The sequence below is a fragment of the Lolium perenne genome, chromosome 2 (genome assembly GCF_019359855.2).
Source record: "Lolium perenne isolate Kyuss_39 chromosome 2, Kyuss_2.0, whole genome shotgun sequence".
NCBI lineage: Eukaryota > Viridiplantae > Streptophyta > Magnoliopsida > Poales > Poaceae > Lolium > Lolium perenne.
This window is the reverse complement of record NC_067245.2, coordinates 92,311,797-92,335,856: the sequence shown is the minus strand read 5'-3', so window position 1 is coordinate 92,335,856 and position 24,060 is coordinate 92,311,797. Positions and strand designations below refer to the sequence as shown.

The window sequence follows — 24,060 nt, the reverse complement described above, 5'->3', positions numbered from 1 at the left end:
GCGTTGCCCCCTTTTTTGATGTGATGACGACATCATCGATATATACTTGCACGTTTTTCCCGATCTGTGTTGCCAAACACTTCTGCATCATCCTCTGATATGTTGCTCCCGCATTTTTTAGACCGAAGGGCATTGTCTTGTAGCAAAACACGCCGTAAGGTGTGATAAACGCTGTCTTGGCTTCATCATCTTCTTTTAATCTGATCTGGTTATAACCAGAGTATGCATCCAAGAAGGAAAGACGTTCACAACCTGTCGTGGAGTCGATGATTTGATCGATCCTTGGGAGGGGAAAGTGATCCTTAGGACAATGTTTATTGAGACACGTAAAGTCGACGCACATGCGAAGGACTGTCGTGTTTTTCTTCGGCACCATCACTGGGTTAGCTACCCATGTGGCTTCTGTAGATATCTCCCTGATAAAGCCAGCCTCTTCTAGTCGATTTATTTCTGAAAGCATGGCTTTGCGGTTTGGTTCCGAAAAACGCCGCAAAGGTTGTCTGATTGGTTTTGCTGTTGGATCCAAATTTAGGTGGTGCTCGGCAAGTTCCCTGGGTACTCCTGGCATGTCAGCTGGACACCATGCGAAGATTTTCCAGTTCTCACGGAGGAACTTGACGAGCGCGCTTTCCTATGCGATATCCATATCATTTGCGATAGATGTCGTCTTTTTTGGATCTGTCGGGTGAATTTGCACCTCCTTAGAATTTTTCTCTGTGTTGAAAGTTGACTCTTTATTTGGCCTTCCAACGTCTGGCAGTACGTCGTAGTCAGTCATGCTTTTTGACGCCAAGTACTCAGCTTGCATCCCGAAAGTTTCTGCCAACCTGTGAAAGTCCTTGTCGCACTTATCGGCTAAGGCGAAGCTTCCCTTGACTGTGATTGGTCCCTTTGGTCCGGGCAACCTCCACAACAAGTATGTATAGTGTGGTACTGCCATAAATCTAGCATATGCTGGTCGTCCCAACAGGGCGTGGTATTGTGATGGAAAATCCACGACTTCAAACTCCAGTTTCTCGATTCTATAATTTTCTCGGGTTCCGAACTGAACGTCGAGGTTGATTTTTCCCAATGGGTAACTTGGTTTCTCCGGTGTGATGCCGTGGAACCTTGTGTCCGTTGGCTTCAAATTTGCTAAGGATATGTTCATTTTCCTCAATGTATCTGCATACATGAGGTTCAAGCTGCTGCCGCCGTCTATGAATACTCGAGAGACATCGAATCCTGCGATAACTGCTGGTAGAATAAGTGTTGACTGCCCTGGTCGAGGAACTTGCTGCGGATGATCTGCTATTGTGAAACCGATGTCTTGCCCTGACCAATTGAGGTACTCAACTGTTGGTGGAGGCATCTTTTCTGCCATAAACACCTGTCGTGAGATTACTTTTTGAGCTCTATTGGACGGCCTTCCCTTCTGAATCATCGACACTGCTCCGTTGGAGTTAGGATCAACATAGGGTGGTGGTGCAGGTGCTGCCGCTATTCTGAGCTGGTGTCGATTGTCCTCTGTAATCGCGGGAGGTGGCGGTAGATGAACTTCGCTTCTAGGCTCCCGAGGGTTTCTCTGTGCTGCTCGAGCGTGAGCATTTTCTGCGTATCTGAACATTGCCTGAAAATTTCGACAGTCTTTCTGCAGGTGCCCTGACTGCCTTTTCCCGTTGCTGTCGAGGAAAAAGTGCATCTGGCATGGTCCGTTCAGCATTTCTTCGGGGGACACGAAAGGTCTTGGAAACCTCTGCCCACTATTTTGTCTGTTGCGGGAGTCATCCCTATTATCGCTTCGCTGCTCATTGCTTCTCTGATAATCATCTCTATTATTCCCTCCTGTGTTTGTTCGAAATCCTGCCGAAATTTGCCCTGGGGCATCATAGTTTGGATACTGCCGAGGAAATCGTCGCCTCGATTGATAACTTCGACCACGGTCCTCCTCTGGCGACCTGTGTCGTTTGTTGTGGACAGCATCTTCTCCATCCGCCCATTTATTTGCTATCTCCATTAACGCGGATACTGTCCTTGGATTGGTCCTTCCCAAGTCCTCGACAAAATCTCCCCGCCTGACTCCTGCGACAAACGCATCTATTGCTCTCTCGTCAGATATATTTTCTGCCGAGTTTTTGATGATATTGCACCTTTGGATGTACTTTCTCATTGACTCATCTGGCTTTTGTCGACATGCTCTCAATTCCTCTAACGACGCAGGTTTTTTGCACGTGGACCTGAAGTTCTTGACGAACACGTCCTCAAAACTTTCCCAGCTGTCGATAGATCCTGGAGCGAGTTTCTTTATCCAAGATCGTGCGGCTCCACTCAAGTGCACCTGGATGCTTTGCATAGCCGTCGCCCTGGTTCCTCCTGTGAGCTTCACTGTCTCCAAATAATCAACTAGCCAATCCTCTGGATCTTGAAGGCCATCGAATTTCTTGAAATGATCGGGTAACTTGAATCCTGAGGGGACTCGAGTTTTTCGAACTCTCCTCGTGAAGCATGGTAAGCCGCACATATCCTCGTCATTAAGTTCTGGAGATTGCCGATGATCCCTTCTGCTTTGCCGCGCTCTGTCGACCCTTGCTTGTGCTGCTGTATCCCTTGCTCCACTTGGTCCTTCAGGTGCTGCCGCTGTTGCTGCTGCAGGTCGTGGACTATTTTGCCTTGCTGTTCCTTCGGGAGGCGTTGATACAAATGCTGTCCCCATAGCTCCAACTCCTGCTATCGCCATATTGTACAGTGTTTCCCTTGGGTCACCTGGAGGTGGTTTAGATGCAAGGATAAAAGCATGTGTCGCCATATACCCAGCTTCTGGTGTCTTAGGGATGATGTTTCCTCTTGTATCTATCGACATGAAGGACATGTCGAGGTTTTGGACCAAGTGCTCTCTTTCTGCTTCGGGTATATGTTGCAACCTTGATCTTGCTCTGTTCCGCGCCTCCCTGTGGCTATCACCCGAAGTTCCAGATTGTCTACTTAGGTCTGCCCTTCTCCTGCTGGATGCGGAAGCTGCTTCCTTTCTCCTGTTCAACTCAGCTGTCTGTTTTTCTATTTCTCGGGCAGTTCGTGCGAGCCTATATTGATAAGCTTGCAGTTCTTGAGCTGTAGCTGTTGTCGTCATTGGTTCCGACCCATCTAGGGCTTTTGCCGCTCTATCCCAAGCTGCTTGTGGAAGTTGAACTCTGACTCGTGGTGTGGGCCCGACGTATTTAGTGCCCAGACCTCTCCTTAAATCTGAGGGATCGACAAAAGGATTACCCAAATCGTCGAAAGCCTCTGATGTTTCCTCTTGATCTTCAATGGCGTAAATCTGATGATACTTCGTACTCAGATCTACGTTGGGTTTGGTGACATCATCGTTTAGATTGATGAAGACCTTGCCTACTGTGAGAGATTTGTCGATGAAGTCGTAACTGTCGACATCGCTTGAGCCATCGCTTATATATGAGTCCGCGGATGACTCAAACGATGTGTCGTTGAAGATCTTGGTGAGTTTCTCTCTTGCTCTGATGCTGACGTAACGTGTTGCCGAAGTTTCTTCTTCTCCTGACTCAGTTGACGACGCATAACTTGAAAAATCAGAATCGTCCGCCGATGATCCCGACGAAATCGGAATTTCGACACGATACGATCCTTCTTTCTCGACGCGAAAGTGGAACCTTCCGAACGTCATCTCCATGGGCTCCGCCAGATTTGCATATGCATCCAAACGGGAGGGTGGGTGAGGAACAAAATCGACAGGACCAGTAGCGATCTGTTTACCTCGATCCATTGTGTTGCTTGCAGTTGACGATGTCGAAGATCTTGAACGTGCCATCGAGATCAGATCCTTACGCCTCTAATTCCCACAGACGGCGCCAATTGACAAGGGATTAACTTGTCAATGCCTATGGATTGTAGGCTAGGGTTTAGTTAGAAGTAGAGGGCAAGTAGATCTCGAAGGTTTCAGCCGAAAAGTACTCGACGATTATGAAAACTAGGGTTTGCAGACAATGATTCGATTGATTCTTCGTCCCTCGACTCCCCCTTTATATAGGAGGTGGAGTCGAAGGATTCGTGTTGTACAAGTTTACAGAGTTCGGGACGGTTTCTAACTCATCCCGCCAGATTACAAGTAACACTTCCTATTACAACTCTATTTCTTCCTTAAACGCATCTTGGGCTCCCGAATCTTCTTATTCTTCGGGTAGTGGGCCTTCAATAAACCCCGGGTACTATATTCGGCAGGCCCATTTGGGATGCCTATGTCACTGGTACCGGTACTACCGCAACCAGCACTAGTACTACTGGTTAAGCAGAGAAACCATGTTTCCCATTGTCTTTTCAAGACCTCTCCAACCATGTTGACTCGCGATACACACACACAAAACCAGAAGTCCTATCAACTACTGCAAAACTAACATCATTATCCACCTCACTAAATCTTTTTATCACCGACGTGCACAACTAACATCATTGTTCCTTCATATCGTAGGATCACCCAAAGGGCGCGGTGTACCTGAATGTGCCCATTACGAACTACGACGAGATGCATTACATCTTCTCCTTCAGCCTCGCCACTGGCAAGTATGCCATGGGATCAAAGTGCTTCAAGCGGTTCAACCACAACTTTCTAGGCGTTAGCAATGATGGGAGCAACACTGAAGCCTCAGATTGCCATGGAAACTTGTCAATAAGCGGTGTAGGGCCTTGAAAACAAGATAATACAACGTTGCCCTGGTCTTTTTTTTTTTGGTTCGGCTTTGATTTGTATTGCTTGTAGTTAAACCGAAACATAATCTGTTCTTGTTGAATTAATTTGAATGGTTTGAGTTCACCGGAGTCAAGAACAAATTGTGTATTATCTTATCACCTGTTCACCCCTTATATTAATTAGGCATGATGATTGAAAGTGTCCTTGGCATGAACATGTTTGTCGGTACTTCACGCGAGGTTGGGAGACGCTAAATGGAGCTTTTGCCTCCACATCTATTGCACGGTCCTCGGCGAGTCGACAACAGATGGAAGAGCTGAAAAAGGAGACCAAGACTATTAACGTCTACTTTCATCTGATGAAGGCGCTCGCCGACTCGTTGACTAGCATTTGGATGCCTCTCCGGGACGAGGATTTTATTTTGTACATCCTCGCTAGTCTTGTTGACAACTATCATTCTCTCTTTGAGGTGATCACTTCTTACACCACCCCCATGCTGATATGTGACCTGTTCTCGTAACTCCAGTCTACCGGAGAGCCAGGCATCACTGGCTCAAAATAACAAAGAAAATAGGCCATGACCGGTAGCATGTACCTTCATATATAAAAAATTAAATGCAGGGAAACCGGTTGACCAGTCGCATGGAAGAAAAAAAGGAAAGAAGAAGAAGCCAAACATAAGAAGTTAAAAAACTTCAGCCAACCGGCTGAAGACACGTAGAGCCATGGTATGTACGTGTCACCAGATAAGAGGTCAAAAGAGGCAAAAGATTGAGAGAATTGGAAACCTTCCAACTTTATTACTGTAGAAAATGTCGATAAGCTGAACAGAAAGTGGCAGCTCAAGACTACTAACCTTGCCTGAAAAATTAAGTATAATTTATAAAGAAACTAATTTGCACGCAGGAAGAAAAAGAAAACAGACTAAGCATAAGAAACAAAACAAGGTCAAGTAACACTAACCTATCTTTACAGATTTAAGGTAAGCATTGACCATTCTGTCGGTTGATCCTAGCGCGCGCAACAGAAACAGTAGGCAAATCGTCAACTGCAAAACACAGAAAACAAAGCAAATTAGCAAGCAGCAATAACAAAACACATAAATTACGAATCAACGTAAAAAAAGAGAGATACACACCTAATAATCGAGTAGGTCGAACCAGAGGGATACACACCTAATAATCGAGTAGGTCGAACCACATGTGCTGCCGCGGCAGGAAATCCCTCAGCTTGCGCTGCCTCTGCCACATTCGCTTCCTGCACTGTCGCACTGGAAGAGTCCGTTGCCTGCAACACCACAAAGCACAACGAATGGCACCCCATATAATGAAAACCAAACCTCCGCAGTGAGGGAAAAGAAGAACCCACGGTTGACAATGACGCATCACAATAAAGCTCTGGCGTATCGCTGAGCAAACAATCATAGACGGAGGAAGAAGAATCGCACGCCGGCATTGTTGGAAATCGGCTGTATGGTACCAAACAATCTAGCCATTAGCATCATTCTAACGTAAATGTAAGATGCAAAAAACCAAAATAAATAAAAATAAGAACAAACCTGGGTCGGCAACAGGTCGCTTGCCAAGACGAACCTCAAGACGCCGGCCATGAGTAGAAGCATTAGGAAGAGTGAAAGAAGAATTTGGGTCAGCCATCCTAAATAGTAAACGGGAAAAATAAAAGACCACATATATATAGGAAACGGAAACTTGGCATCCTACTGCTTATTTTCTGGTGAGTCGTCCGGATCAAACCCATCCGCATCTTCAAATCTCCATCTCGCCTGTATCACATCCATCAGCATCTCTGGTTCTCCAAGATGTAGAGGAGCTTCTTCGCCCACCCAGCCATGAAACTCGCTCTCCTCTCCTCTCCTCGACAAAGTCAAAGTCTAAGTCACACGCGCCCCGCACGCGGTTGGCAAAGGCGGCCTTCTACTTATAGAGGAGGCCAGGTTTGAGTTTTGGTAGGTGAAAAAAGGAGCAAGAGCGGGAAGGAGATGAGGAGGATTGGCTGATGCAAATGATGGAGGGAGGAGATTACTGTTGACACGGATCGGTGACATGTACCGGTGGTCCCATGAAACCTAAATGACCTCTTTAACCTAGTTACGTGATTGCGGGTCAGTGCGTGGGTGTCTCCTCGGTTTTGTGGTCAATAATCATTGATGGTTCCTTACTTTCTTGATCACCGCGTTCTGATCGTCTATCCAAGTAAACGCTCTTGCTATACTGTTTGTGAATGGCTACTAAGTTCCACGTGAGTTCTCTTTGTACTTTGTGGAGAAGGGAAGAGAGCTAGAAAATAAAAATTTAGAGCCTAAGCTAAATAATCAAACAAAACATGCTCTTGATTCGTGTCGGCAACATCAGTATGTGCCATGGCAGGCGACCAGAAAATTGCCCTAAACAGCGGCAGCCAACCAGAAAACTGCGCAAAACAGCTGTGAGCCTCTACTAGATGCCGTGTTTTGGTCGAGGTAGCAAGTTGCCAGGAGCAGATTGAGCTAGCTGGTACATACGAGCAAGCAGATCGATCATATATACCCACATCGGAGCAACACCCGGTAATCCAGGGCATATTTGCGTATACAGAAAAACATAAGCAGCAACAATGGTAAGCAAAAAATTTATGCAAGTATCGTTGGCATTTCTAGCATTGTCCATTATAAAATATAATTCTCAAATGAAACTGATTCCACATGAAGACCACCGTACAAACTCAATTCCAAGCAAACATAAAATTGAGGGGAATGACATTCATTCATTCATAGTAGCATCACAAATATTGTCTTGCTTACAAAGGTCAAGAATAAAACTAGGGACAGGGTACACCCAGGAATTACAAACTCGTGAACTCCTACTAATAGCAGCAAGGTCATGGGCGACCCCATTACCTTTCCTACCAATCTGTATAACGAAACAGATAGACATTTTCTCTCTAAGCTGAGCGATGCTTTCATAAACATATGCCAGTGATCAGACAGGTTTGGTGTTACACACAAAAATAAAAGACAAATCGTATAAGAAAATGGACACTCATGGTAGTAGCCAATGAATCAATCTATCTACCCAACATCTTCAACATCACTATGATCACTCACAGTAGTATCCAATGAATCAATCTATACACCCTGAAGCCTACTATCCTATTACGCACATACATCAGCAACTTCATTTCATTTAAGAATGAATAGCCTGTAGCTTGTCCACTCCATGGGCAGTTGGGCACCACTTCATGGCTGATGTGCCGTGCATGCCTGTCTTGCTGCAAGCAGGCTCGTCACTCTTCTAGCTAGATGTTTGCTAGTTCAAGTGTTCAACAACAGCAGCAAGCACTTGTCGCTTCTGCTCGGCTCAACAACCTGCATGCACACAACAAGAAAAGTGGAAACAACCATCAACTTGATAGCATCCAGTATCAAAGTCTTGTTTAATAGTGGAGTATATGGAAAACATCAAGAGTAGATCCTGATTTTTGTTGCTCTTCTAGTTGCATAAACCATTTAGACAAGATATTTCTCAACATTTCTAGTTTAATGATTAAAAATTTCAGCAAGGTGCAAAACAAAACCCACTTTCTTATTTCCAAAAGGGAAATAAAGAATAAACCATCAAGACAAAGAGCAAGGCTGATAATGGCCTTTTCATTTGTTGCACATGTCAGCATATAAAGTAAAAGAACAAAGTCCTTCACCAACCAGAGGTGACATAGCCAAATACATTCGTACTTTCAATCACTTGAATATCAACAAGTTTATTAGCAATAACTCCCACAAAGTATTGAAGAAATATCAGTTTATCTTATAATAAGAGAGAGAAAAAAGCATATTGTCGAACGCATAACAAGAGTTAATTATATCAGTTACCATGAGAACAGAGCGTCGCTCTGGTGGCTTGAGGTGCGGGAGCGCACGCAGCCCACCCCGGTTCGAATCCTGGATTTGATGGGGTGCTCACGGAGGTTTTCTTCTATAAATAAAAAAAGGCAACGGGTGCTAGTGCCTGGGTTGGTCTCATTTTTTTTATATCAGTTACCATACAACAAACATGGTTAGAGGAGCGATCCATTCAACTCTGCTAGAAGTCTAGAAATCATACTTCTGAGCATAGATAATTAGCATCCAATGGCCTGATGCTTTTTGGCCACTATGTGTTCATTAATTAAACAAATGTATGTCTGATGATAATTGTTCATGTTTCAAAGTGACTAGAGAAAGGCTCTAGATGCTAATAACAAAATTGACCATGAATACTCGTTGACAATTACAACATGGCATGGAACAAGCATCAGGAAGGGACCAAGAATCCATGGTCAAGAGAAACAAAAGGAGAATATCAAAACTTCCATGTCACGACATATCATGTTTCATAGTTCAATAACTCGACATGATTAATGGATGTTCTAGGACATTTAAAAGAAATATACACAGGCTACATATAGTCTCATCATTGATAGCTTATTGTTGCGTGAGTTCACTACATCGAGCATTGCACTAGTTAAGTGGAAGTCATTTGATAGGAGAGGATTCCCGATGATCAAACAACTAGAGCCCATTTATACTCGGAGAGTTAAATCTTCAACCAAATACCTTCCCAGATGCTGCAATAATCACATAAGCAAGCTCCTCACTCTTCTAGCTAGATGTTTGCTAGTTCAAGTGTTCAACAACAGCAGCAAGCACTTGTCGCTTCCGCTCGGCTCAACAACCTGCATGCACACAACAACAAAAAGTGGAAACAGCCATCAACTTGGCAGCATCCAGTATCAAAGTCATGTTTAATTAATAGTGGAGCATATGGAAAACATTAAGAGTAGATCCTGATTTTCGTTGCTCTTCTAGTTGCATAGACCAGTTAGACAAGATATTTCTCAACATTTCTAGTTTCCTGATCAAAAATTTTAGCGAGGTGCAAAACAAAACCCACTTTCTTATTTCCAAAAGGGAAATAAAGAATAAACCATTAAGACAAAGAGCAAAGCTGATAATGGCCTTTTCATTCGTTGCACATGTCATCATACAAAGTAAAAAAAACAAAGTCCTTAACCAACCAACGGTGACATAGCCAAATACATTCGTACTTTCCATCACTTAAATGTCAACAAGTTTATTAGAAATATACTCACAAAGTATTGAAGAATTATCAGTTCATCTTATAATAAGAGAGAGAAAAAAGCATATTGTCGAACGCATAACAAGAGCTAATTATATCAGTTACCATACAACAAACAGGGTTAGAGGAGCGATCCATTCCACTCTACTAGAAGTCTAGAAATCATACTTCTGAGCATAGATAATTAGCATCCAATGGCCTGATGCTTTTTTGCCACTATGTGTTCATTAATTAAACAAATGTATGACTGATGATAATTGGTCATGTTTCAAAGTGACTAGACAAAGGCTCTAAATCCTAATAACCACAAAATTGACCATGAATACTCAGTTGGCAATTACAACATGGCATGGAACAAGCATCAGGAAGGGGTCAAGAATCCATGGTCAAGAGAAACAAAAGGAGAATATCAAAACTTCTATGTCACGACATATCATGTTTCATAGTTAAATAACTCAACATGATTAATGGATGTTCTAGGACATTTAAAAGAAATATACACATGCTACATATAGTCTCATCATTGATAGCTTATTGTTGCATGAGTTCACTACATCGAGCATTGTACTAGTTAAGTGGAAATCATTTGATAGGAGAGGATTGCCGATGATCAAACAACTAGAGTCCATTTATACTCGGAAAGTTAAATCTTCAACCAAATACCTTCCCAGATGCTGCAATAATCACATGGATATATGTGAACACATAAAAATTTATCTCCTCAAGAGCGAGCATGAACAGTCGGGTCATGCCAGATCCGGCAGTCATGGCTCCCTATTATCTAGGACCAACTCCACTCCTACCCTGCAAAGTCAAAACTGAAGGGCGTAAGCAACAAAATAAGAAAAATCTTTCAGAACATGAAAGTCGTGAATGTTAATTGCATCATATAGTGACAGAGAAGAACATATAAATACTAAGTAGTTGTCAAAACTTGGGAGATTTCATATGTGCTAACACATTTATAAAAAATACTACCCTTTTGGTCATTGCATAATCAGAGTTTTTAAACCACTAAGGCAGCATGCATGGATACCGGCAAGTGAAAGTGGAGGCACACATATATCCCGGGAACATACCGAGACCTAATTGCAACACTAAACTAAACACCGAACCGAAAGAACCTGGACTGAACCAAATTAGACCAAAACCGAAAATTGCATTACCCGTTTCAGTCATCAATTTTATAAAATTAAATCTTGTGTAACCGAACAGACCAAACAATCTGAAAAATTATAAAAGTGGGCCAAGTCGATGAACATAGTCCACAGTAGAAAAAAAAGTCCCTCAAGTCTCCCAATCTCACGCATGATGCAACCATCTCCAATCTTCCAGTCCCTCATCTCCTAGCCAGCTGCATGCCTGACATCGTGCGCCACCAAGCCACCCCCTCCAACAACCAACGGCGGCAGATCCCTTCTCTCCATTGCTCCTCAGTTGCCATAGCCACCATATAGTCCCTCTTTAACTCTTCCTCGCTGGGCCTCTCTAATCCTAACCACCCCTATGTAGTGGGCCGCCGGCCAGCTCTCCTCCCCAGTGAGTGGCGGCAGCGTTCTCCCCGTCTTCTTTTGCCCCATCCCTGCCTTTATTCGATGCTCTACGGTCATCGATCTCTGATGCTGACCTGGGTACTCCACTAGATGGGAGCCTGCTTCTGAAATTTGATAAGTTTCTCCTTTTTATTTGCTATGTGATGAACATCCAACATTTGTGGTTTGTGATTCTGTATTTTATTGTTACGATTCAAGAAATGCTATGATAAATGTAGAATAAAAAATGCATTGGTTTCTGTTATTGCAGATCGATTCCTTCGGTCTTAACCGAAAACTAGAACGATTGTTTGGGGACCACAACTCTCGGTTAGTGATTTGGTTAGAACTCGGATGAACAATAAGCAAATTTGCATTCAGTTCCATCGTTTCAAATGCACCACCGAAAAAAAGCCCAACTTTTTCAGGGAAATCACGTGCAAGATAAAATATGGTTTGCAATGGTCAGGATGCTTACATCAAAGGTACCACCGCCCTCTTGTCCAAACCCCAGGCAATAGCAGCAACAGTTGGCTCATTGATGATCCTAGAAACATTCATGTCAGCAATCACACCAGCATCCTTGGCCGCCTGCCTCTCGGCACCATTACCTGAAAGTCATAACACACAAGGTACAAAATTATGTTAGGGGGAAAATTAAGTTTAACTGGATAGTATGCTGAACAGAGTGAGCACACTTCATATGAGTGATATGAAGAAGATTTTGAAGGACAACTATGAAACTGCAAATAAGTAACTCGACGAAGTAATAACCAAGTTGGAGGAGCAAATGGATTCCGACAAGTATGAATTTTTTTTGCACATGTCAAAATTTTCGAGAAAAAATTACAGTTTCTGAGCTAAAATACATGGAGGTATATTGCTATTTATATCCTTGAAATGGCAGGCACCTATGTGGAATTACTATATCACATTTTTGTAGCTATCGGTGTAGAATAAAAATGGATGAACCAAATTCTCCTTTGCGGAATAAATATTATTAAGTAGCTAGCAGAAACAAGAAATACATGTACATATCATTTGTGTATGTGCATCATTACAACTGCATAGACACAAACGAAACCAAGTGAATTGAAAATACTAGCCACACATCTTCGATATTGGAACAAATAGAGAACATTTCAATAGAATTGCAAAATAACAACACAAACATGGACCGATGGTGTCACAAATCGACATGTCAAAAACAATAAACAAGGCAAAAACATGTCCTATACCATAGATCGGGAGCAGCAAACTTTTGGCTACAAAAATAGTAGGCTTGGAGATGCTATTTCCAATTCTGACATTGCAGGAGTTTAAGCGATCACATAAGGAGAGTTCCTTGGCTACATGACATTATGGCCAAACGACACATATTTGAGCATGGATAAGCAACAAAACATGAAAAGGGCTTCAGAACATTAAAGTCATGAATGTAGCTTGCATCATATAGTGACATAGAAGAATAGATAAATACTAAGCTATCCAAACTTGGGAGGTTTCATAATGCTAACACATTTATAAATAATACTACCCCTTTGGTCAATAAATATTCAGAGTTTTGAAACCACAAAGGCATCATGCATGGATACCAGCCAAGTGCAAGTGGAGGCACACATATATCCCGGGAAGATACTTAAAGATAATTTCAACATGAATACACTAAAACTAAACCTAAAATAGTATCTTATTAGAGGCACATTGTGTTGAATAAAAAAAGGGCATAAAGCTTCAAATTAGTTGCAACAAAGTGCAACCAGCCACAAGATAGCAAATGCAAAAACCATCTTGAATAAGACCTAAATATCTAAATCAAGCCACATTTAATTCAATTCTTGTTTAAGGTTGACATTGATTAAGTCAACCTAAACTTCTTGATGATCTATCCTCGCTGAGAAATATACAAAATGTAGCTTAAGTCCATGTTGACCAAAATGTAGATATAGGCTACATATTCAGTTCCGGTAATTTTTATCAAGTGCAAGAATCAACCATGAACCAACTAACAAAAACATCATAGCAATTATCTCAGGCATATTGGAAAAATACGCATCAATCAGATGAACAATAAGAAAATCTTCATCCATGGTTTCAAGCCCACTATAGAACAAGTACATAAAAAGGACCGCCTTTTTTAGGGAAAGTGCAAGACAAATATTTTTGTCAATGGTCAGGCTGCTTACATAAAAGATATCACTATCCAGGTACAAAAAAAAGGATGTTCTTCTCACTTGCCTTCTTGTCCAAATTACAGACAATAGCAGCATCAGTTGGCTCTTTGATAATCGTAGCAACATTTAGGCCAGCAATCACACCAGGCATCCGTGGTCGCCTGCCTCTCGGCACCATTACCTGAAATTACCTGAAAGTCGCAACACGGAAGATATGAAATTAGGTTATGGTCAAAATTAAGTTTAACTGGATATTATGTTGAACACAGCAGGCACATAGCATACACCAAGTGATTCATATGAGTGATGTGAAGAATATTTTATATGACAACTATGAAACTGCAAAGAAGGAACTTGACAAAGCAATAGCTAAGTTGGAGGAGAAAATGAATTCATATAAGTCTATTTTTTTGCGTATTTCAAAATTTTCGAGAAAATATTACAGTTTCTGAGCTAAAATACATGGAGGAGGTATCTTGTTATTTATATACTCGAAATGGCAGGCACCTATGTGGAATCACTACATCACAATTTTCTAGCTATCATAAAGAAAAAAATATGGATCAACAAAACTCTCCACTCCAGAATAAATGTTGTTAAGTAGTTAGTAGAAACAGGACATACATTTACATATCATATTGTCTCTGCATCATTGCAACTGCGAGACACAAACGAAACCAAGTGAATTGAAAAGACTAACCACATGTCTTGCATATTGGGACAGATAGAAAACATGTCAATAGGATTGCAAAACAATAACACAAAACATGGCCTCATGGAGTCACAAATCAGCATGTCAAAAACAATAAACAAGGCAAAAAAAGTCCTATATCATGCATATCAGGAGCTACAAAATTTTGGCTACAAAAATATTAGACTTGGAGATGCTAATTCCAACTCTGACATTGCAGGAGTTTAAGAGATCACATAAAGGAGCTCCTTGGCTAACCTAGCAACATAACCAAATTATTTCTAGTGGCACACTACAACTAAATTTAATGGTTGTTGTCATGGCCTCTTAATTTAGCAAAAAAAAACAGCATAGTTTTGACCAATAGCCACCTAATTTACTGCATATCACACATCCCTAGTATATATATTCAACCATATAAATTCAATAAGTTAACAGAATAGGGAAAGAAGTAGGAGGCCACCTACATGGAGACAGTTGCAGCGAGGTGAACTCATCACCATCGCACGTCTGCTAGCGTAGACGCTAAGCGGAAAGTAGTCACAAACCAGTCAAATGTACTAACTTATACTCCAAGAAATCAAATTTTGGTGAGACGTCGCAAAGTTATTTATCTCTTCCCTTGAATGAAACACAAAGAGAAGAATCCCTCCCTTGTCCCTAAAAGAAAACGCACAAAATAAATCCCAAGAACAATATTGTCCAAAAGCGACACGAGCAGACAATTATGACTGGAAAATTGTGAACACGCTCCAGGAAGCAAAGCACTACAAACATAGAAGAGAAAGAACATAAAATAGAGGGAGAGAAAGGGAAAATAAATACTCCTTCCGTCCATAAAAGGATGTCAGAGATTTTTCTAAATTCGGATGTATCTAGACACTATTTATCTTTACACTAAATAATGTCTAGATACATCTAAATTTAGACAAACTTGTGACATTATTTTATGGACAGAGGTGGTACTAATAAAACATAATATTCCGTCATCCAACTAACTGCCTAGTAACGATTCAGTTCCTCACTTCCCTACATACGCATCTTATATATCAAAACCCTATAATGAAAGGGTGCTTACGCATCTTTCTAGCTCCATGATATCCCTGCAGATTTGTGGCCTAGTACAAGTAATCATCAAGCCATACAAAGCATGAGGAGTGAATCCTATCCCTAGAACACCATGGGTCTGAGGACATAGCTCAGAGCAGAGCACAAGAGTTTGAGCTCACCTGAGATGGATTTGTAGCAAATGCCGATCTCAGTGCATCGAAAGGCGGTGTTCCCACCAGCAAGCAAGACCACTGAAGCTCAACAACAGCGCTGACCAGTAGAGGGTTCTAGGTGCACATCCAAGGACAGGGAAGCTGTGCCGGCAGAAGCAGCTCCAGGTGGACGCCATTATGCAGCAACAGAAGCATCTCGGAGGCGATATGGACAGATCCGACATGGCCTTCCTCTAAATTCTCCACTGGACATCCGGATCGCACCACAGCAAAATAGAATAGAAAAATTAAATAAGACCCGTCTCATTCGACTTACACAAATCCAGAAACTCCGCTGAACATACAGGCTAAGAGACAACACCACAATTTATGATTGAGTGGATCGGATTGTTCAATCTTACACATGCATGATTTTTTATCTAACGCCTACACGTTCAATTAATTAACATGAAAAACGAGACAATCTTTAGAAGAAAAAAGTGTAGGAGGAGAAGAGATGGCTCACCGGGAGTAGCAGGTTGGGGAGGTTGGAGGCAACAGCTTCCGCTGACAGAGCCTGGCAGCAACACCTTGCCAAGATGACCAACAGTGCGTCCACCTTGCCTCCCTGCTGCCATGCCTGCATTTCCCGATGGAGGCCGGCCGCTGACATCGCCGAACGCGGCCTAGGTCTTGGCCGCCCAGACAGGAAAACAGAGCTCCTCTGCTCTTGGCTCGCTCATCGTGGCTCTGCCGGCCACAGGGAAGAGCGCCGGCATGGCCGCCTGCTGGCGTGGATGCTCCCGTATGTCCCTCCTCGGTTGGTGTTGCGCGATCGCCGGGAGGAGGGGAGGAACCGGGGTATCGTCCCTTCCGGCGGCAAGCTGGTCCGACGGCACTGGATGGATCGACATGGATCACGGGAGGGGAACAGAACCGGGCGTCTCTACAACAACGCTGACCAGTAGAGGGTTCTAGGTGCACATCCAAGGCCATGGAAGCAACAACAGCGCATGTCGGAGGCGCTATGGACAGATCCGACATGGCCTTCCTCTAAATTCTCCATTGGACATCCAGATGGCACCGTAGCAAAATAGAATAGAAAAATTAAATAAGACCATATCATTCGACTTACACAAATCCAACTTACACAAATCCAGAAATTCCGCTGAACATACAGGCTAACAGACAACACCACAATGTATGATTGAGTGGATCGGATTTTTTGAACTTGCACATGCATGATTTTTTCTCTAACGCCCCTACACGTTCAATTAACATGAAAACGAGACAATGTTTAGAAGAAAAAGTACTCCTACATGTAGGAGGAGCTCACCCGGAGCAGCAGGTTGGGGAGGTTGGAGGCAATAGCTTCCGCTGACAGAGCCTGACAGCAACACCCGATGGAGGCCGGCCGCTGACATCGCTGAACGCGATGCCTAGGTCTTGGCCGCCCGGCACAGGAAAACAGAGCTCCTCTGCTCTTGGCTCGCTCGCCGTGGCTCTACCGGCCACAGGGAAGAGCGCCGGCATGGCGGCCTGCTGGCGCGGATGCTCCCGTACGTCCCTCGTCGGTTGGTGTTGCGCGGTCGCCAGGAGGAGCGGGCGAGGAGGTGAGGAACCGGCCGGGGTATTGTGCCTTCCGTCGGCAAGCTGGTCCGATGGCACTGGATGGATCGACGAGAATCACGGGAGGGGAACAGCACCGGGCGGCGGCGGCGGCGTTAGGCTGGCCATAGTGGGTAGTATCATATCATGTATATGATACTTTTGTATGATATACTAGATCCATAATGCATGGTATCATGGACTAGTATCATAGTTTTACTATATTAATTGATTTGTAGAATCCCAATATAAATTTGTGTACAAGATTTATTTGATACTAATTTTTCTCGTGATGTGCGCTATGATACAGTATCTACCTATGATACTCTAATCTCCTCTCTCATCCATAATTATCTGCCACATCAGTATTTTTGGTGGGGCTAGGTGCATAATACTAGCTATGATACTAGCACTATGGCTAGCCTTATGGCAAGACAGAGGATGAAGGGGGGATATGCGTGAGTTGGGGTCTTGGGGAATTATCGTGTTTTTGCTCAGAATTCAATTCTGGCCTCCCGCGTGTTTCCAAGGTGCGTCGGGAAATCAAGACGTGCATCCTTGTGGTTTCATTGGCTCTAACCCCTCGTTTCTTAGGCCTAATAAATTTCTTTGTCTGCCCATTAGGTAGCATTCCTTTGTATGCACGCATTCGAGTAACAAATTCATTGTGTAAAGGTCTAGAGTATTGGAGTAGTAGTATGTACGTGGTACAAATGTGCATGCTTATAATTAATTTCATTGTTTAAATTTTATGCAGCTACTACCATGCCATGGTGCTGATGACATGTTGGTGCTTCGGTTTTCTGATTAATCAAACCGTCGGACCAAAATGTTGAGCTTTTTTTTGTCTATATTAATTTTTCGTGGTGATTTCGTCACCATTTTAGAGAAACCGAAATTCTATAAACCCCCAAATAAACCCCGATCCAACCGTACAAACCGTGCCTCTCCTTGCCTCGGGCATCCTCTAGGGCCGGCTCCTATTTTCTTACTAAGTACTTTGCCGCCGAATAGGACTAAGATGACGAAGGAGTTGCCAGAGACCTCCAAAACATAACACTCTCACCTTCTGATAGAGAGGACATCGAGACCTGGCAAGAATCTTCTCCCAGTAGAAAGAGGTTGGCGTTGAGAATTCGATATCTTCACATAACCCTTTGAGGTTCCCGTCATGGTATTTCTTCTTCTACCCCATGATCGGCGACTATCGCCGTCGTCATCATCCTGACTCTAACCATCGCCCGCCACATGCATTGTTGGGAAGGAATATTTATTAGTTATTTTACATATGGAATGCAAGATTAAATCAAGTTATGATGCATGCAAACATTAAATCATAACCCCAAAATGACAAGGAGGTAGGGGTGGCCTGACAGGGGCTAGGAGAGGACTATTCGCGAATAAAGTCTACTCGAGTTAGGCGGGGGGGGGGGGGGGGGGTTCATTTTTTTCATCTCCTCTATCAGATGCGGTGTGGGGAGGCATTGTCACGAGTATGGTGAATATATAGGAGAGGACGAAGAGGCATCCATACAAACCGACCTAGGGAGACAAGGAAGGGCGATAGATGGGTCTGAGAGTGTGATAGAATATGAGTGGATGGGACGGTGGGAGTGCTCGGCGAGAAGGAGGCAACGACACATGGTGAGAGGGTGAGTAATAAAGTAACACACATGGAGTATCTACTACTTTCTTAGCATGCATGAAATATGAAATTTACATAAATACCAATGAATACAACCCACACGAAATCATGGGCATTAACCATGGTATACCACACATTTATCGGTGCGAGAATAAAGATTAACAAAGGAACATAACATGAAATAACCGAGGTGGCGATGCAGAAAGGCATTGTCATTAGCATGAAGATGTTTGAATAGACCAAGGTTGGAAGGCCATGGCGGCGGTTCTAATACCTCTAGGGAAGACGGGCATTGTTCGTGTGAGGAAAGTTGCGGGGTCACCAGTGTTTTCTCCATGGCATGTTGCTTTGCATAGTAATTATCAAAATTGGACGATGGGGGACTTCCTCCTAGATGGACCAACACTTAGCTACTTGCATTTGTGGCGCCAAGGGTATGAAGATGTATGATAACCGAGATTTGAACACAAAAAATCAGTTTATACATGTATTAGTTGGCCCATACAGAATACAACATAGTTGTTGCTATTTTGTCTTATTAATTATTCTACATATAATCATTGTTATATATTTCAAATTTATATACAGAAAAATATATTCAAATGATTTAATATATGTCCCCAACTTGCTTTTACATCCATGAACATGGACATGCTCTAACAACTAAGTACATATTTAATGTATTTATTATCCGAATAGCTAGTACTACGAGTTTAGGGTTTAGGAAACATATGTGGATGGATGTCCTCACGTGTGATATACATGTGCCATCGGACCTAGGATTTCCACTGTCTACAGATATAGTCAATAATTAGTCAAATAATGCATGCTTCTTTTTTTAATAATGTCAACACAATATCTATGAAATGGTGATTGATGCATGCCCTCCATGCACGTGAAATAGAGATTGTCATTGGTGGCTTCTTGATTAAGGTTGATCTGGAAAAACATTATTGCATGTGCCTTTTTCTATCTAAAAAACAACCCACCCGGAAAATCTAGCTTTGCTTCATATCATTAGCCATCTCGCCGGAAAATCCTTACCATGTATTTAGCAATTAGCTCCCTCCCAATTCTACTTTCCATGTTCACGTGAAAACCAATCAGAAGATGGCTACTCGGTCGGGGGACGGGGTTGTTGCCTATCCACCCGAGTTCGCATGCATATAGTTAGTTGATCGACCTAATCAAACCAAAGAAGTAATATTGAATGCAATGTCGCACTAGCATCGAGCCAAGTAATTGACGACATTTTATTTAATAATAATAAAAAACATGACAAAATGCATACCGAACACAGACTCAACTAGCTAGCCTAGCTATCAAAGATCAACTTGATGCATGCATGTTATTGACTTAACTATCTCTGCCTTGCATCTATGCTCTCTCGCTTAAGATGTCGCCTGAATCTTCCGCTCCTAGCTCAAAAAAAGAAATGTGGTGGGTCCCCTCGTCATCCTCTATGTATGTGCGCGCCTCTCCATCGGCCGGAGGGGACGGAGACCATGTTTCTACTCTGCGAACTTTGCAGTCAGATCTCTTAGGCCTACGTTTCGGTTAACCGGAAGCGACGCAAGAGGTCACACTACTGCGGGGCAACCCTTTCTATGAACGAAGTGCCACATCATTGTAGCCATAATGTCCACCTTAAAAATCCAATATTATCATGTACATATATTAGGACCACATGCGATGACCGTGAACAAATTAGAGGTTTGGCTCCTCAAGGCGCATATCAAGTAAGAACCGTAGTTTTATTAGCGTCGGACAGTATGACCGCGGGTGCACGACCATGACGCCACTCGTCTCGTGGCATGGATCGTACTAGTTAGGTTGTTTGTTGTCGTTGTTATGTAGTTATTTGACGATCTCACCGTCAAATCAATCCCCGGGATTCTATCATTGTCATGTGCTCATATTCCTACGATATGTGTGTGTGACATGAGCGAGAGTTCATCCATGCATGCACTACAATTATATGACGTGTTTGTCAAAACACGCCGGGAGCTGACCGGTGATCATGTGCATCTCAACAAACCGGTACATCTATACACACTTACAATACACATATATATGTGCCTACATGTCTGGTGGATTTATTTAGCATTTTATTTTCGAGATAGGATCCCTTTATTTAGTCCTAAAGTTCGGAGCATGCAAGGTTCGTTTTTGGTAGCCGGAACTTAGAGTAGGCGCCAAAGTTTTCGAATTCGGATAGAGCTGGATTTTCAGCCCAAAACACGCGAGACTAAAATGATGGCCCAGAGGCCTTTAGGTGGTATTGATCCTGGATTGAACACAAGTACAAGCAGAACTCTTGCCGCATTTCCCCTCCTTCCCCGTTCTGCACCTACCGGCGAGACAGACGACGGCACCCGGACCGAACCAATTAGGCGGCGCGGCTGGCTTTGCTCGCCGGCACCGGCGTGCGTCTGTAGCTCGTTGCGCGCGGCTCCGTCGAGCTCGCCCGACCGCGTCGCGAGCGTGGCCGAGGTTGTTGGGTGCGTCGCTCAACGACGGTGACGGTTTGCCGGCCACCACTACGCGCCGGTAGTGGAGGGCCGTCGTCGGCCACGCGCAGCTCCTCGCCACCCATCTTCCTCGTTCACAAGCCGAAGCATGGACAGCTGACCAGCAGAGGAGATGGCGGCCGGCGCAGCGCGTGTGCTCCGTCCTGGGCGTCTCCTCCGACGTGCTCGCCACGGCGATCCCGACGCAGGTACTTCCCCACTTCTCCTCGTCCTCCTGTTGTACGTTTCCCGTTGAAAACCCCCAACTTTGACTTCGTTTTCCGGTGCACAGGGTCTCGGATCTCGGTGAGGACGAGGCCTGTGTTCGTGGGGAACCGCCACGGCTGTCAGATTATGCTCTCAGAGCCGCTACCTTCCTTGGCTCTTGTAGGCAGTCAAACTAAGTAAAGAGATGGATTCATTGAGTTAAGTAATTTAGCCAGCCAGCCAGCCCGAAATTGAACAATTCTTGGTACTGAACTGAATCAAATAAATCTGCGGGATGGCAGCATAACCAACTCAATTGTGCAACTCTATTTTTATACCTGCTTAGTGTTATATCGTTCTGTCCTGAATAATCGACTCCATTTTCTTCTTCTTTTGCATAGCTTTGCAATGTATTTTAGTTTAGACACTCCAAGAAGACGTAATTACTTTAGTTATCTCAAATGCTCTTCGCTGTGCTGAAGCTACTGTTGTTGATATATCAGCAGATATAGAAAAGCAATTTAAAACCTCAAAATTGATCATACTACCATGTATAATTAATTATTCATAACTTGATGGAAGCCAGCTGTGCATTTTCTTTTTCCTATGTGGGTTCAGCTCCTCCTTGTCAATATTTGGTGTATGCTCTTGAAAACAAGATAATAAAGCGATGCATTGGTCATTTTGTTTCGGCTTTGATATGTGTCTACTGTCTTGCCTGTAGTTAACTGAAACATAATCTGCTCATGTTGATTTATTTTGCATGGTTTGAGTTTACCGACGTCAAGAACTAATTCTGTATTTATCTTATCACGGGTTCACCCCTTACATAAGGCATATACTTTCCTTTTGAAGGTTGTTTCCTTTATTAATTATGCTTCCTTTTTTCCCCAGTTTGGTTCTGTTGGTGCATATGCTCATTACACATCATTTCTCCTCCAAGTTGCATGGTCATGTTGCTGGTAGAGTTGGGAGGTATATAGCATTTTGATCTCAAATCTTTCTGTCCATGTACTTGTTTTGACAAGCCAGCACGTGAGTTTGTAACTTCTTTCTCTTCTCTCTTGAACTGCTTGTTTGCAGCATGGCCATTGATTTTGAAATTGGAGACGGGACGGCAGATATCAGAGTTCAGTACAGTAAGGATGCTGAAGCTCTTCGTTGTGCTCTGAAGATACCTATTGCTGGCATAGCAGCAGGTATAGAAAAGCAATTAAAAACCTCAAAATTGATCACATTACCATGTACTACCTCTGTTCCAAGATAAGTGTCTTAACTTTGTCTAAATGTGGATGTATCTAGATGCATTTTATAATATATAGATACATCCATATCGAGAGAAGATGCGACACTTATTTTTTAACCGGAAGTACTTATGGAAGTAACCAGCAGACGCATAGGCTGAGTCGTACACGAATCGTGCATAACTTTTGTAACAGAGTGAGTAATTACTTATTCAGAAAGTTGCAGCAAGCCTATGCGTTTTGTTTGTACGTGGGTTCACTCCTTATTCAGAAACTTGTCAATAATCGGTGTAGGGCCTTGAAAACAAGATAATACAGCGTTGCACTGGTCTTTTTTTTGGTTCGGCTTTGATTTGTCTTGCTTGTAGTTAAACCGAAACATAATCTGCTCCTGTTGATTTAATTTGAATGGTTTGAGTTTACCGGAGTCAAGAACTAATTGTGTATTTAACTTTTCACTTGTTCACCCCTTACATTAATTAGGCATGTACTTCACTTTTGAATGTTGTTTTCTTTATTAACTATACTACTACTTGCTTTTCTCCCTAGTTAATTTGGTACTAAATGCGTTGGTGCGTCCATGGTTCCTAGGCGACGCTTAGGCCTCGAGGCGCCCGCCCTCTGTCTTGGAAAATCGACTGCTTTAGGCGGCTAGGAATCGCTTAGGTGTCATCTAGGATGCCTTAACGCCTTTAAAACCATCTGCTGCTTACTCCCATACCTCCAAGTCAGATTGTCATGTTGCTGGTAGAGTTGGAAGATACATATCATTTTGATCTCAATTATTTCTTTCTTGCATGTACTTGTTTTGATGCCCCAGTATGTGAGTTTGTAATTGGAGGCAGAAGGTGATATCAGAGTTGAGTACAGTAAGGATGTTGTATAATTGGACATGCCACGTAGATGCTGTTTTTCCTTACTCCTAGTTGATTCCAGCGGATTCAACTCATGTAGTACTAACATTCCAACCTCTGAAAAACATTCTAAAGGGTTGGGATACATGTTGCCAATGATATACATAAATGGTTTGATTGCTACATGAGTAATTGTACATGCAGGTTATCATCCAATTTGACGGCAAGGCGTCAAGCGGTCGATGTTAGCCGCGTCCCCAAAGAGATTTGGGGCGCGCCGGACAAAAAATCATTCCCAGCCGCATGCCCCAAATGCCCTTTTCGTCCGGCGCGGTCCAATACGGTGTCTGGCGCCACGAGCCCGTCCCCGCTACACAGGGGATGCTCTGGGCACGCCAGACACAACGAAATGCGAGGCATGGAGTGGCGGGACAGACGCATCAGAGATTCACGAACGAAGCATCGCAGCTTTGCCTTAATAGCGATGGAGGGGCAGACGAGACGTCTCGTCGGTGCTGCGTAGCCTCCACGCGTCGTCGGCGTACGCACGACACCGTGCGTTCCCATCGCTTCTAGCCTCTTCCCGCGCTATCTTCCCGCC

General features: G+C 43.3%; 2 long non-coding RNA genes across 2 annotated transcripts; one reads left to right on the top strand and one right to left on the bottom strand.

Annotated features, from left to right (window-relative positions):
* Window positions 1–7,553: 7,553 nt before the first annotated feature.
* On the bottom strand, window positions 7,554–11,928 carry LOC127333262 (uncharacterized). The gene is made up of 4 exons (XR_007871040.2): window positions 11,803–11,928; window positions 10,456–10,596; window positions 9,270–9,388; window positions 7,554–8,042 (listed from the first exon to the last, which is right to left on the bottom strand). It is a non-coding gene; the product is annotated as an uncharacterized lncRNA (long non-coding RNA).
* An 8,949-nt stretch (window positions 11,929–20,877) lies between these two features.
* LOC139836027 (uncharacterized) lies at window positions 20,878–22,948 on the top strand. The gene is made up of 3 exons (XR_011751770.1): window positions 20,878–21,363; window positions 21,447–22,336; window positions 22,445–22,948. It is a non-coding gene; the product is annotated as an uncharacterized lncRNA (long non-coding RNA).
* The last annotated feature ends 1,112 nt before the right edge of the window (window positions 22,949–24,060 follow it).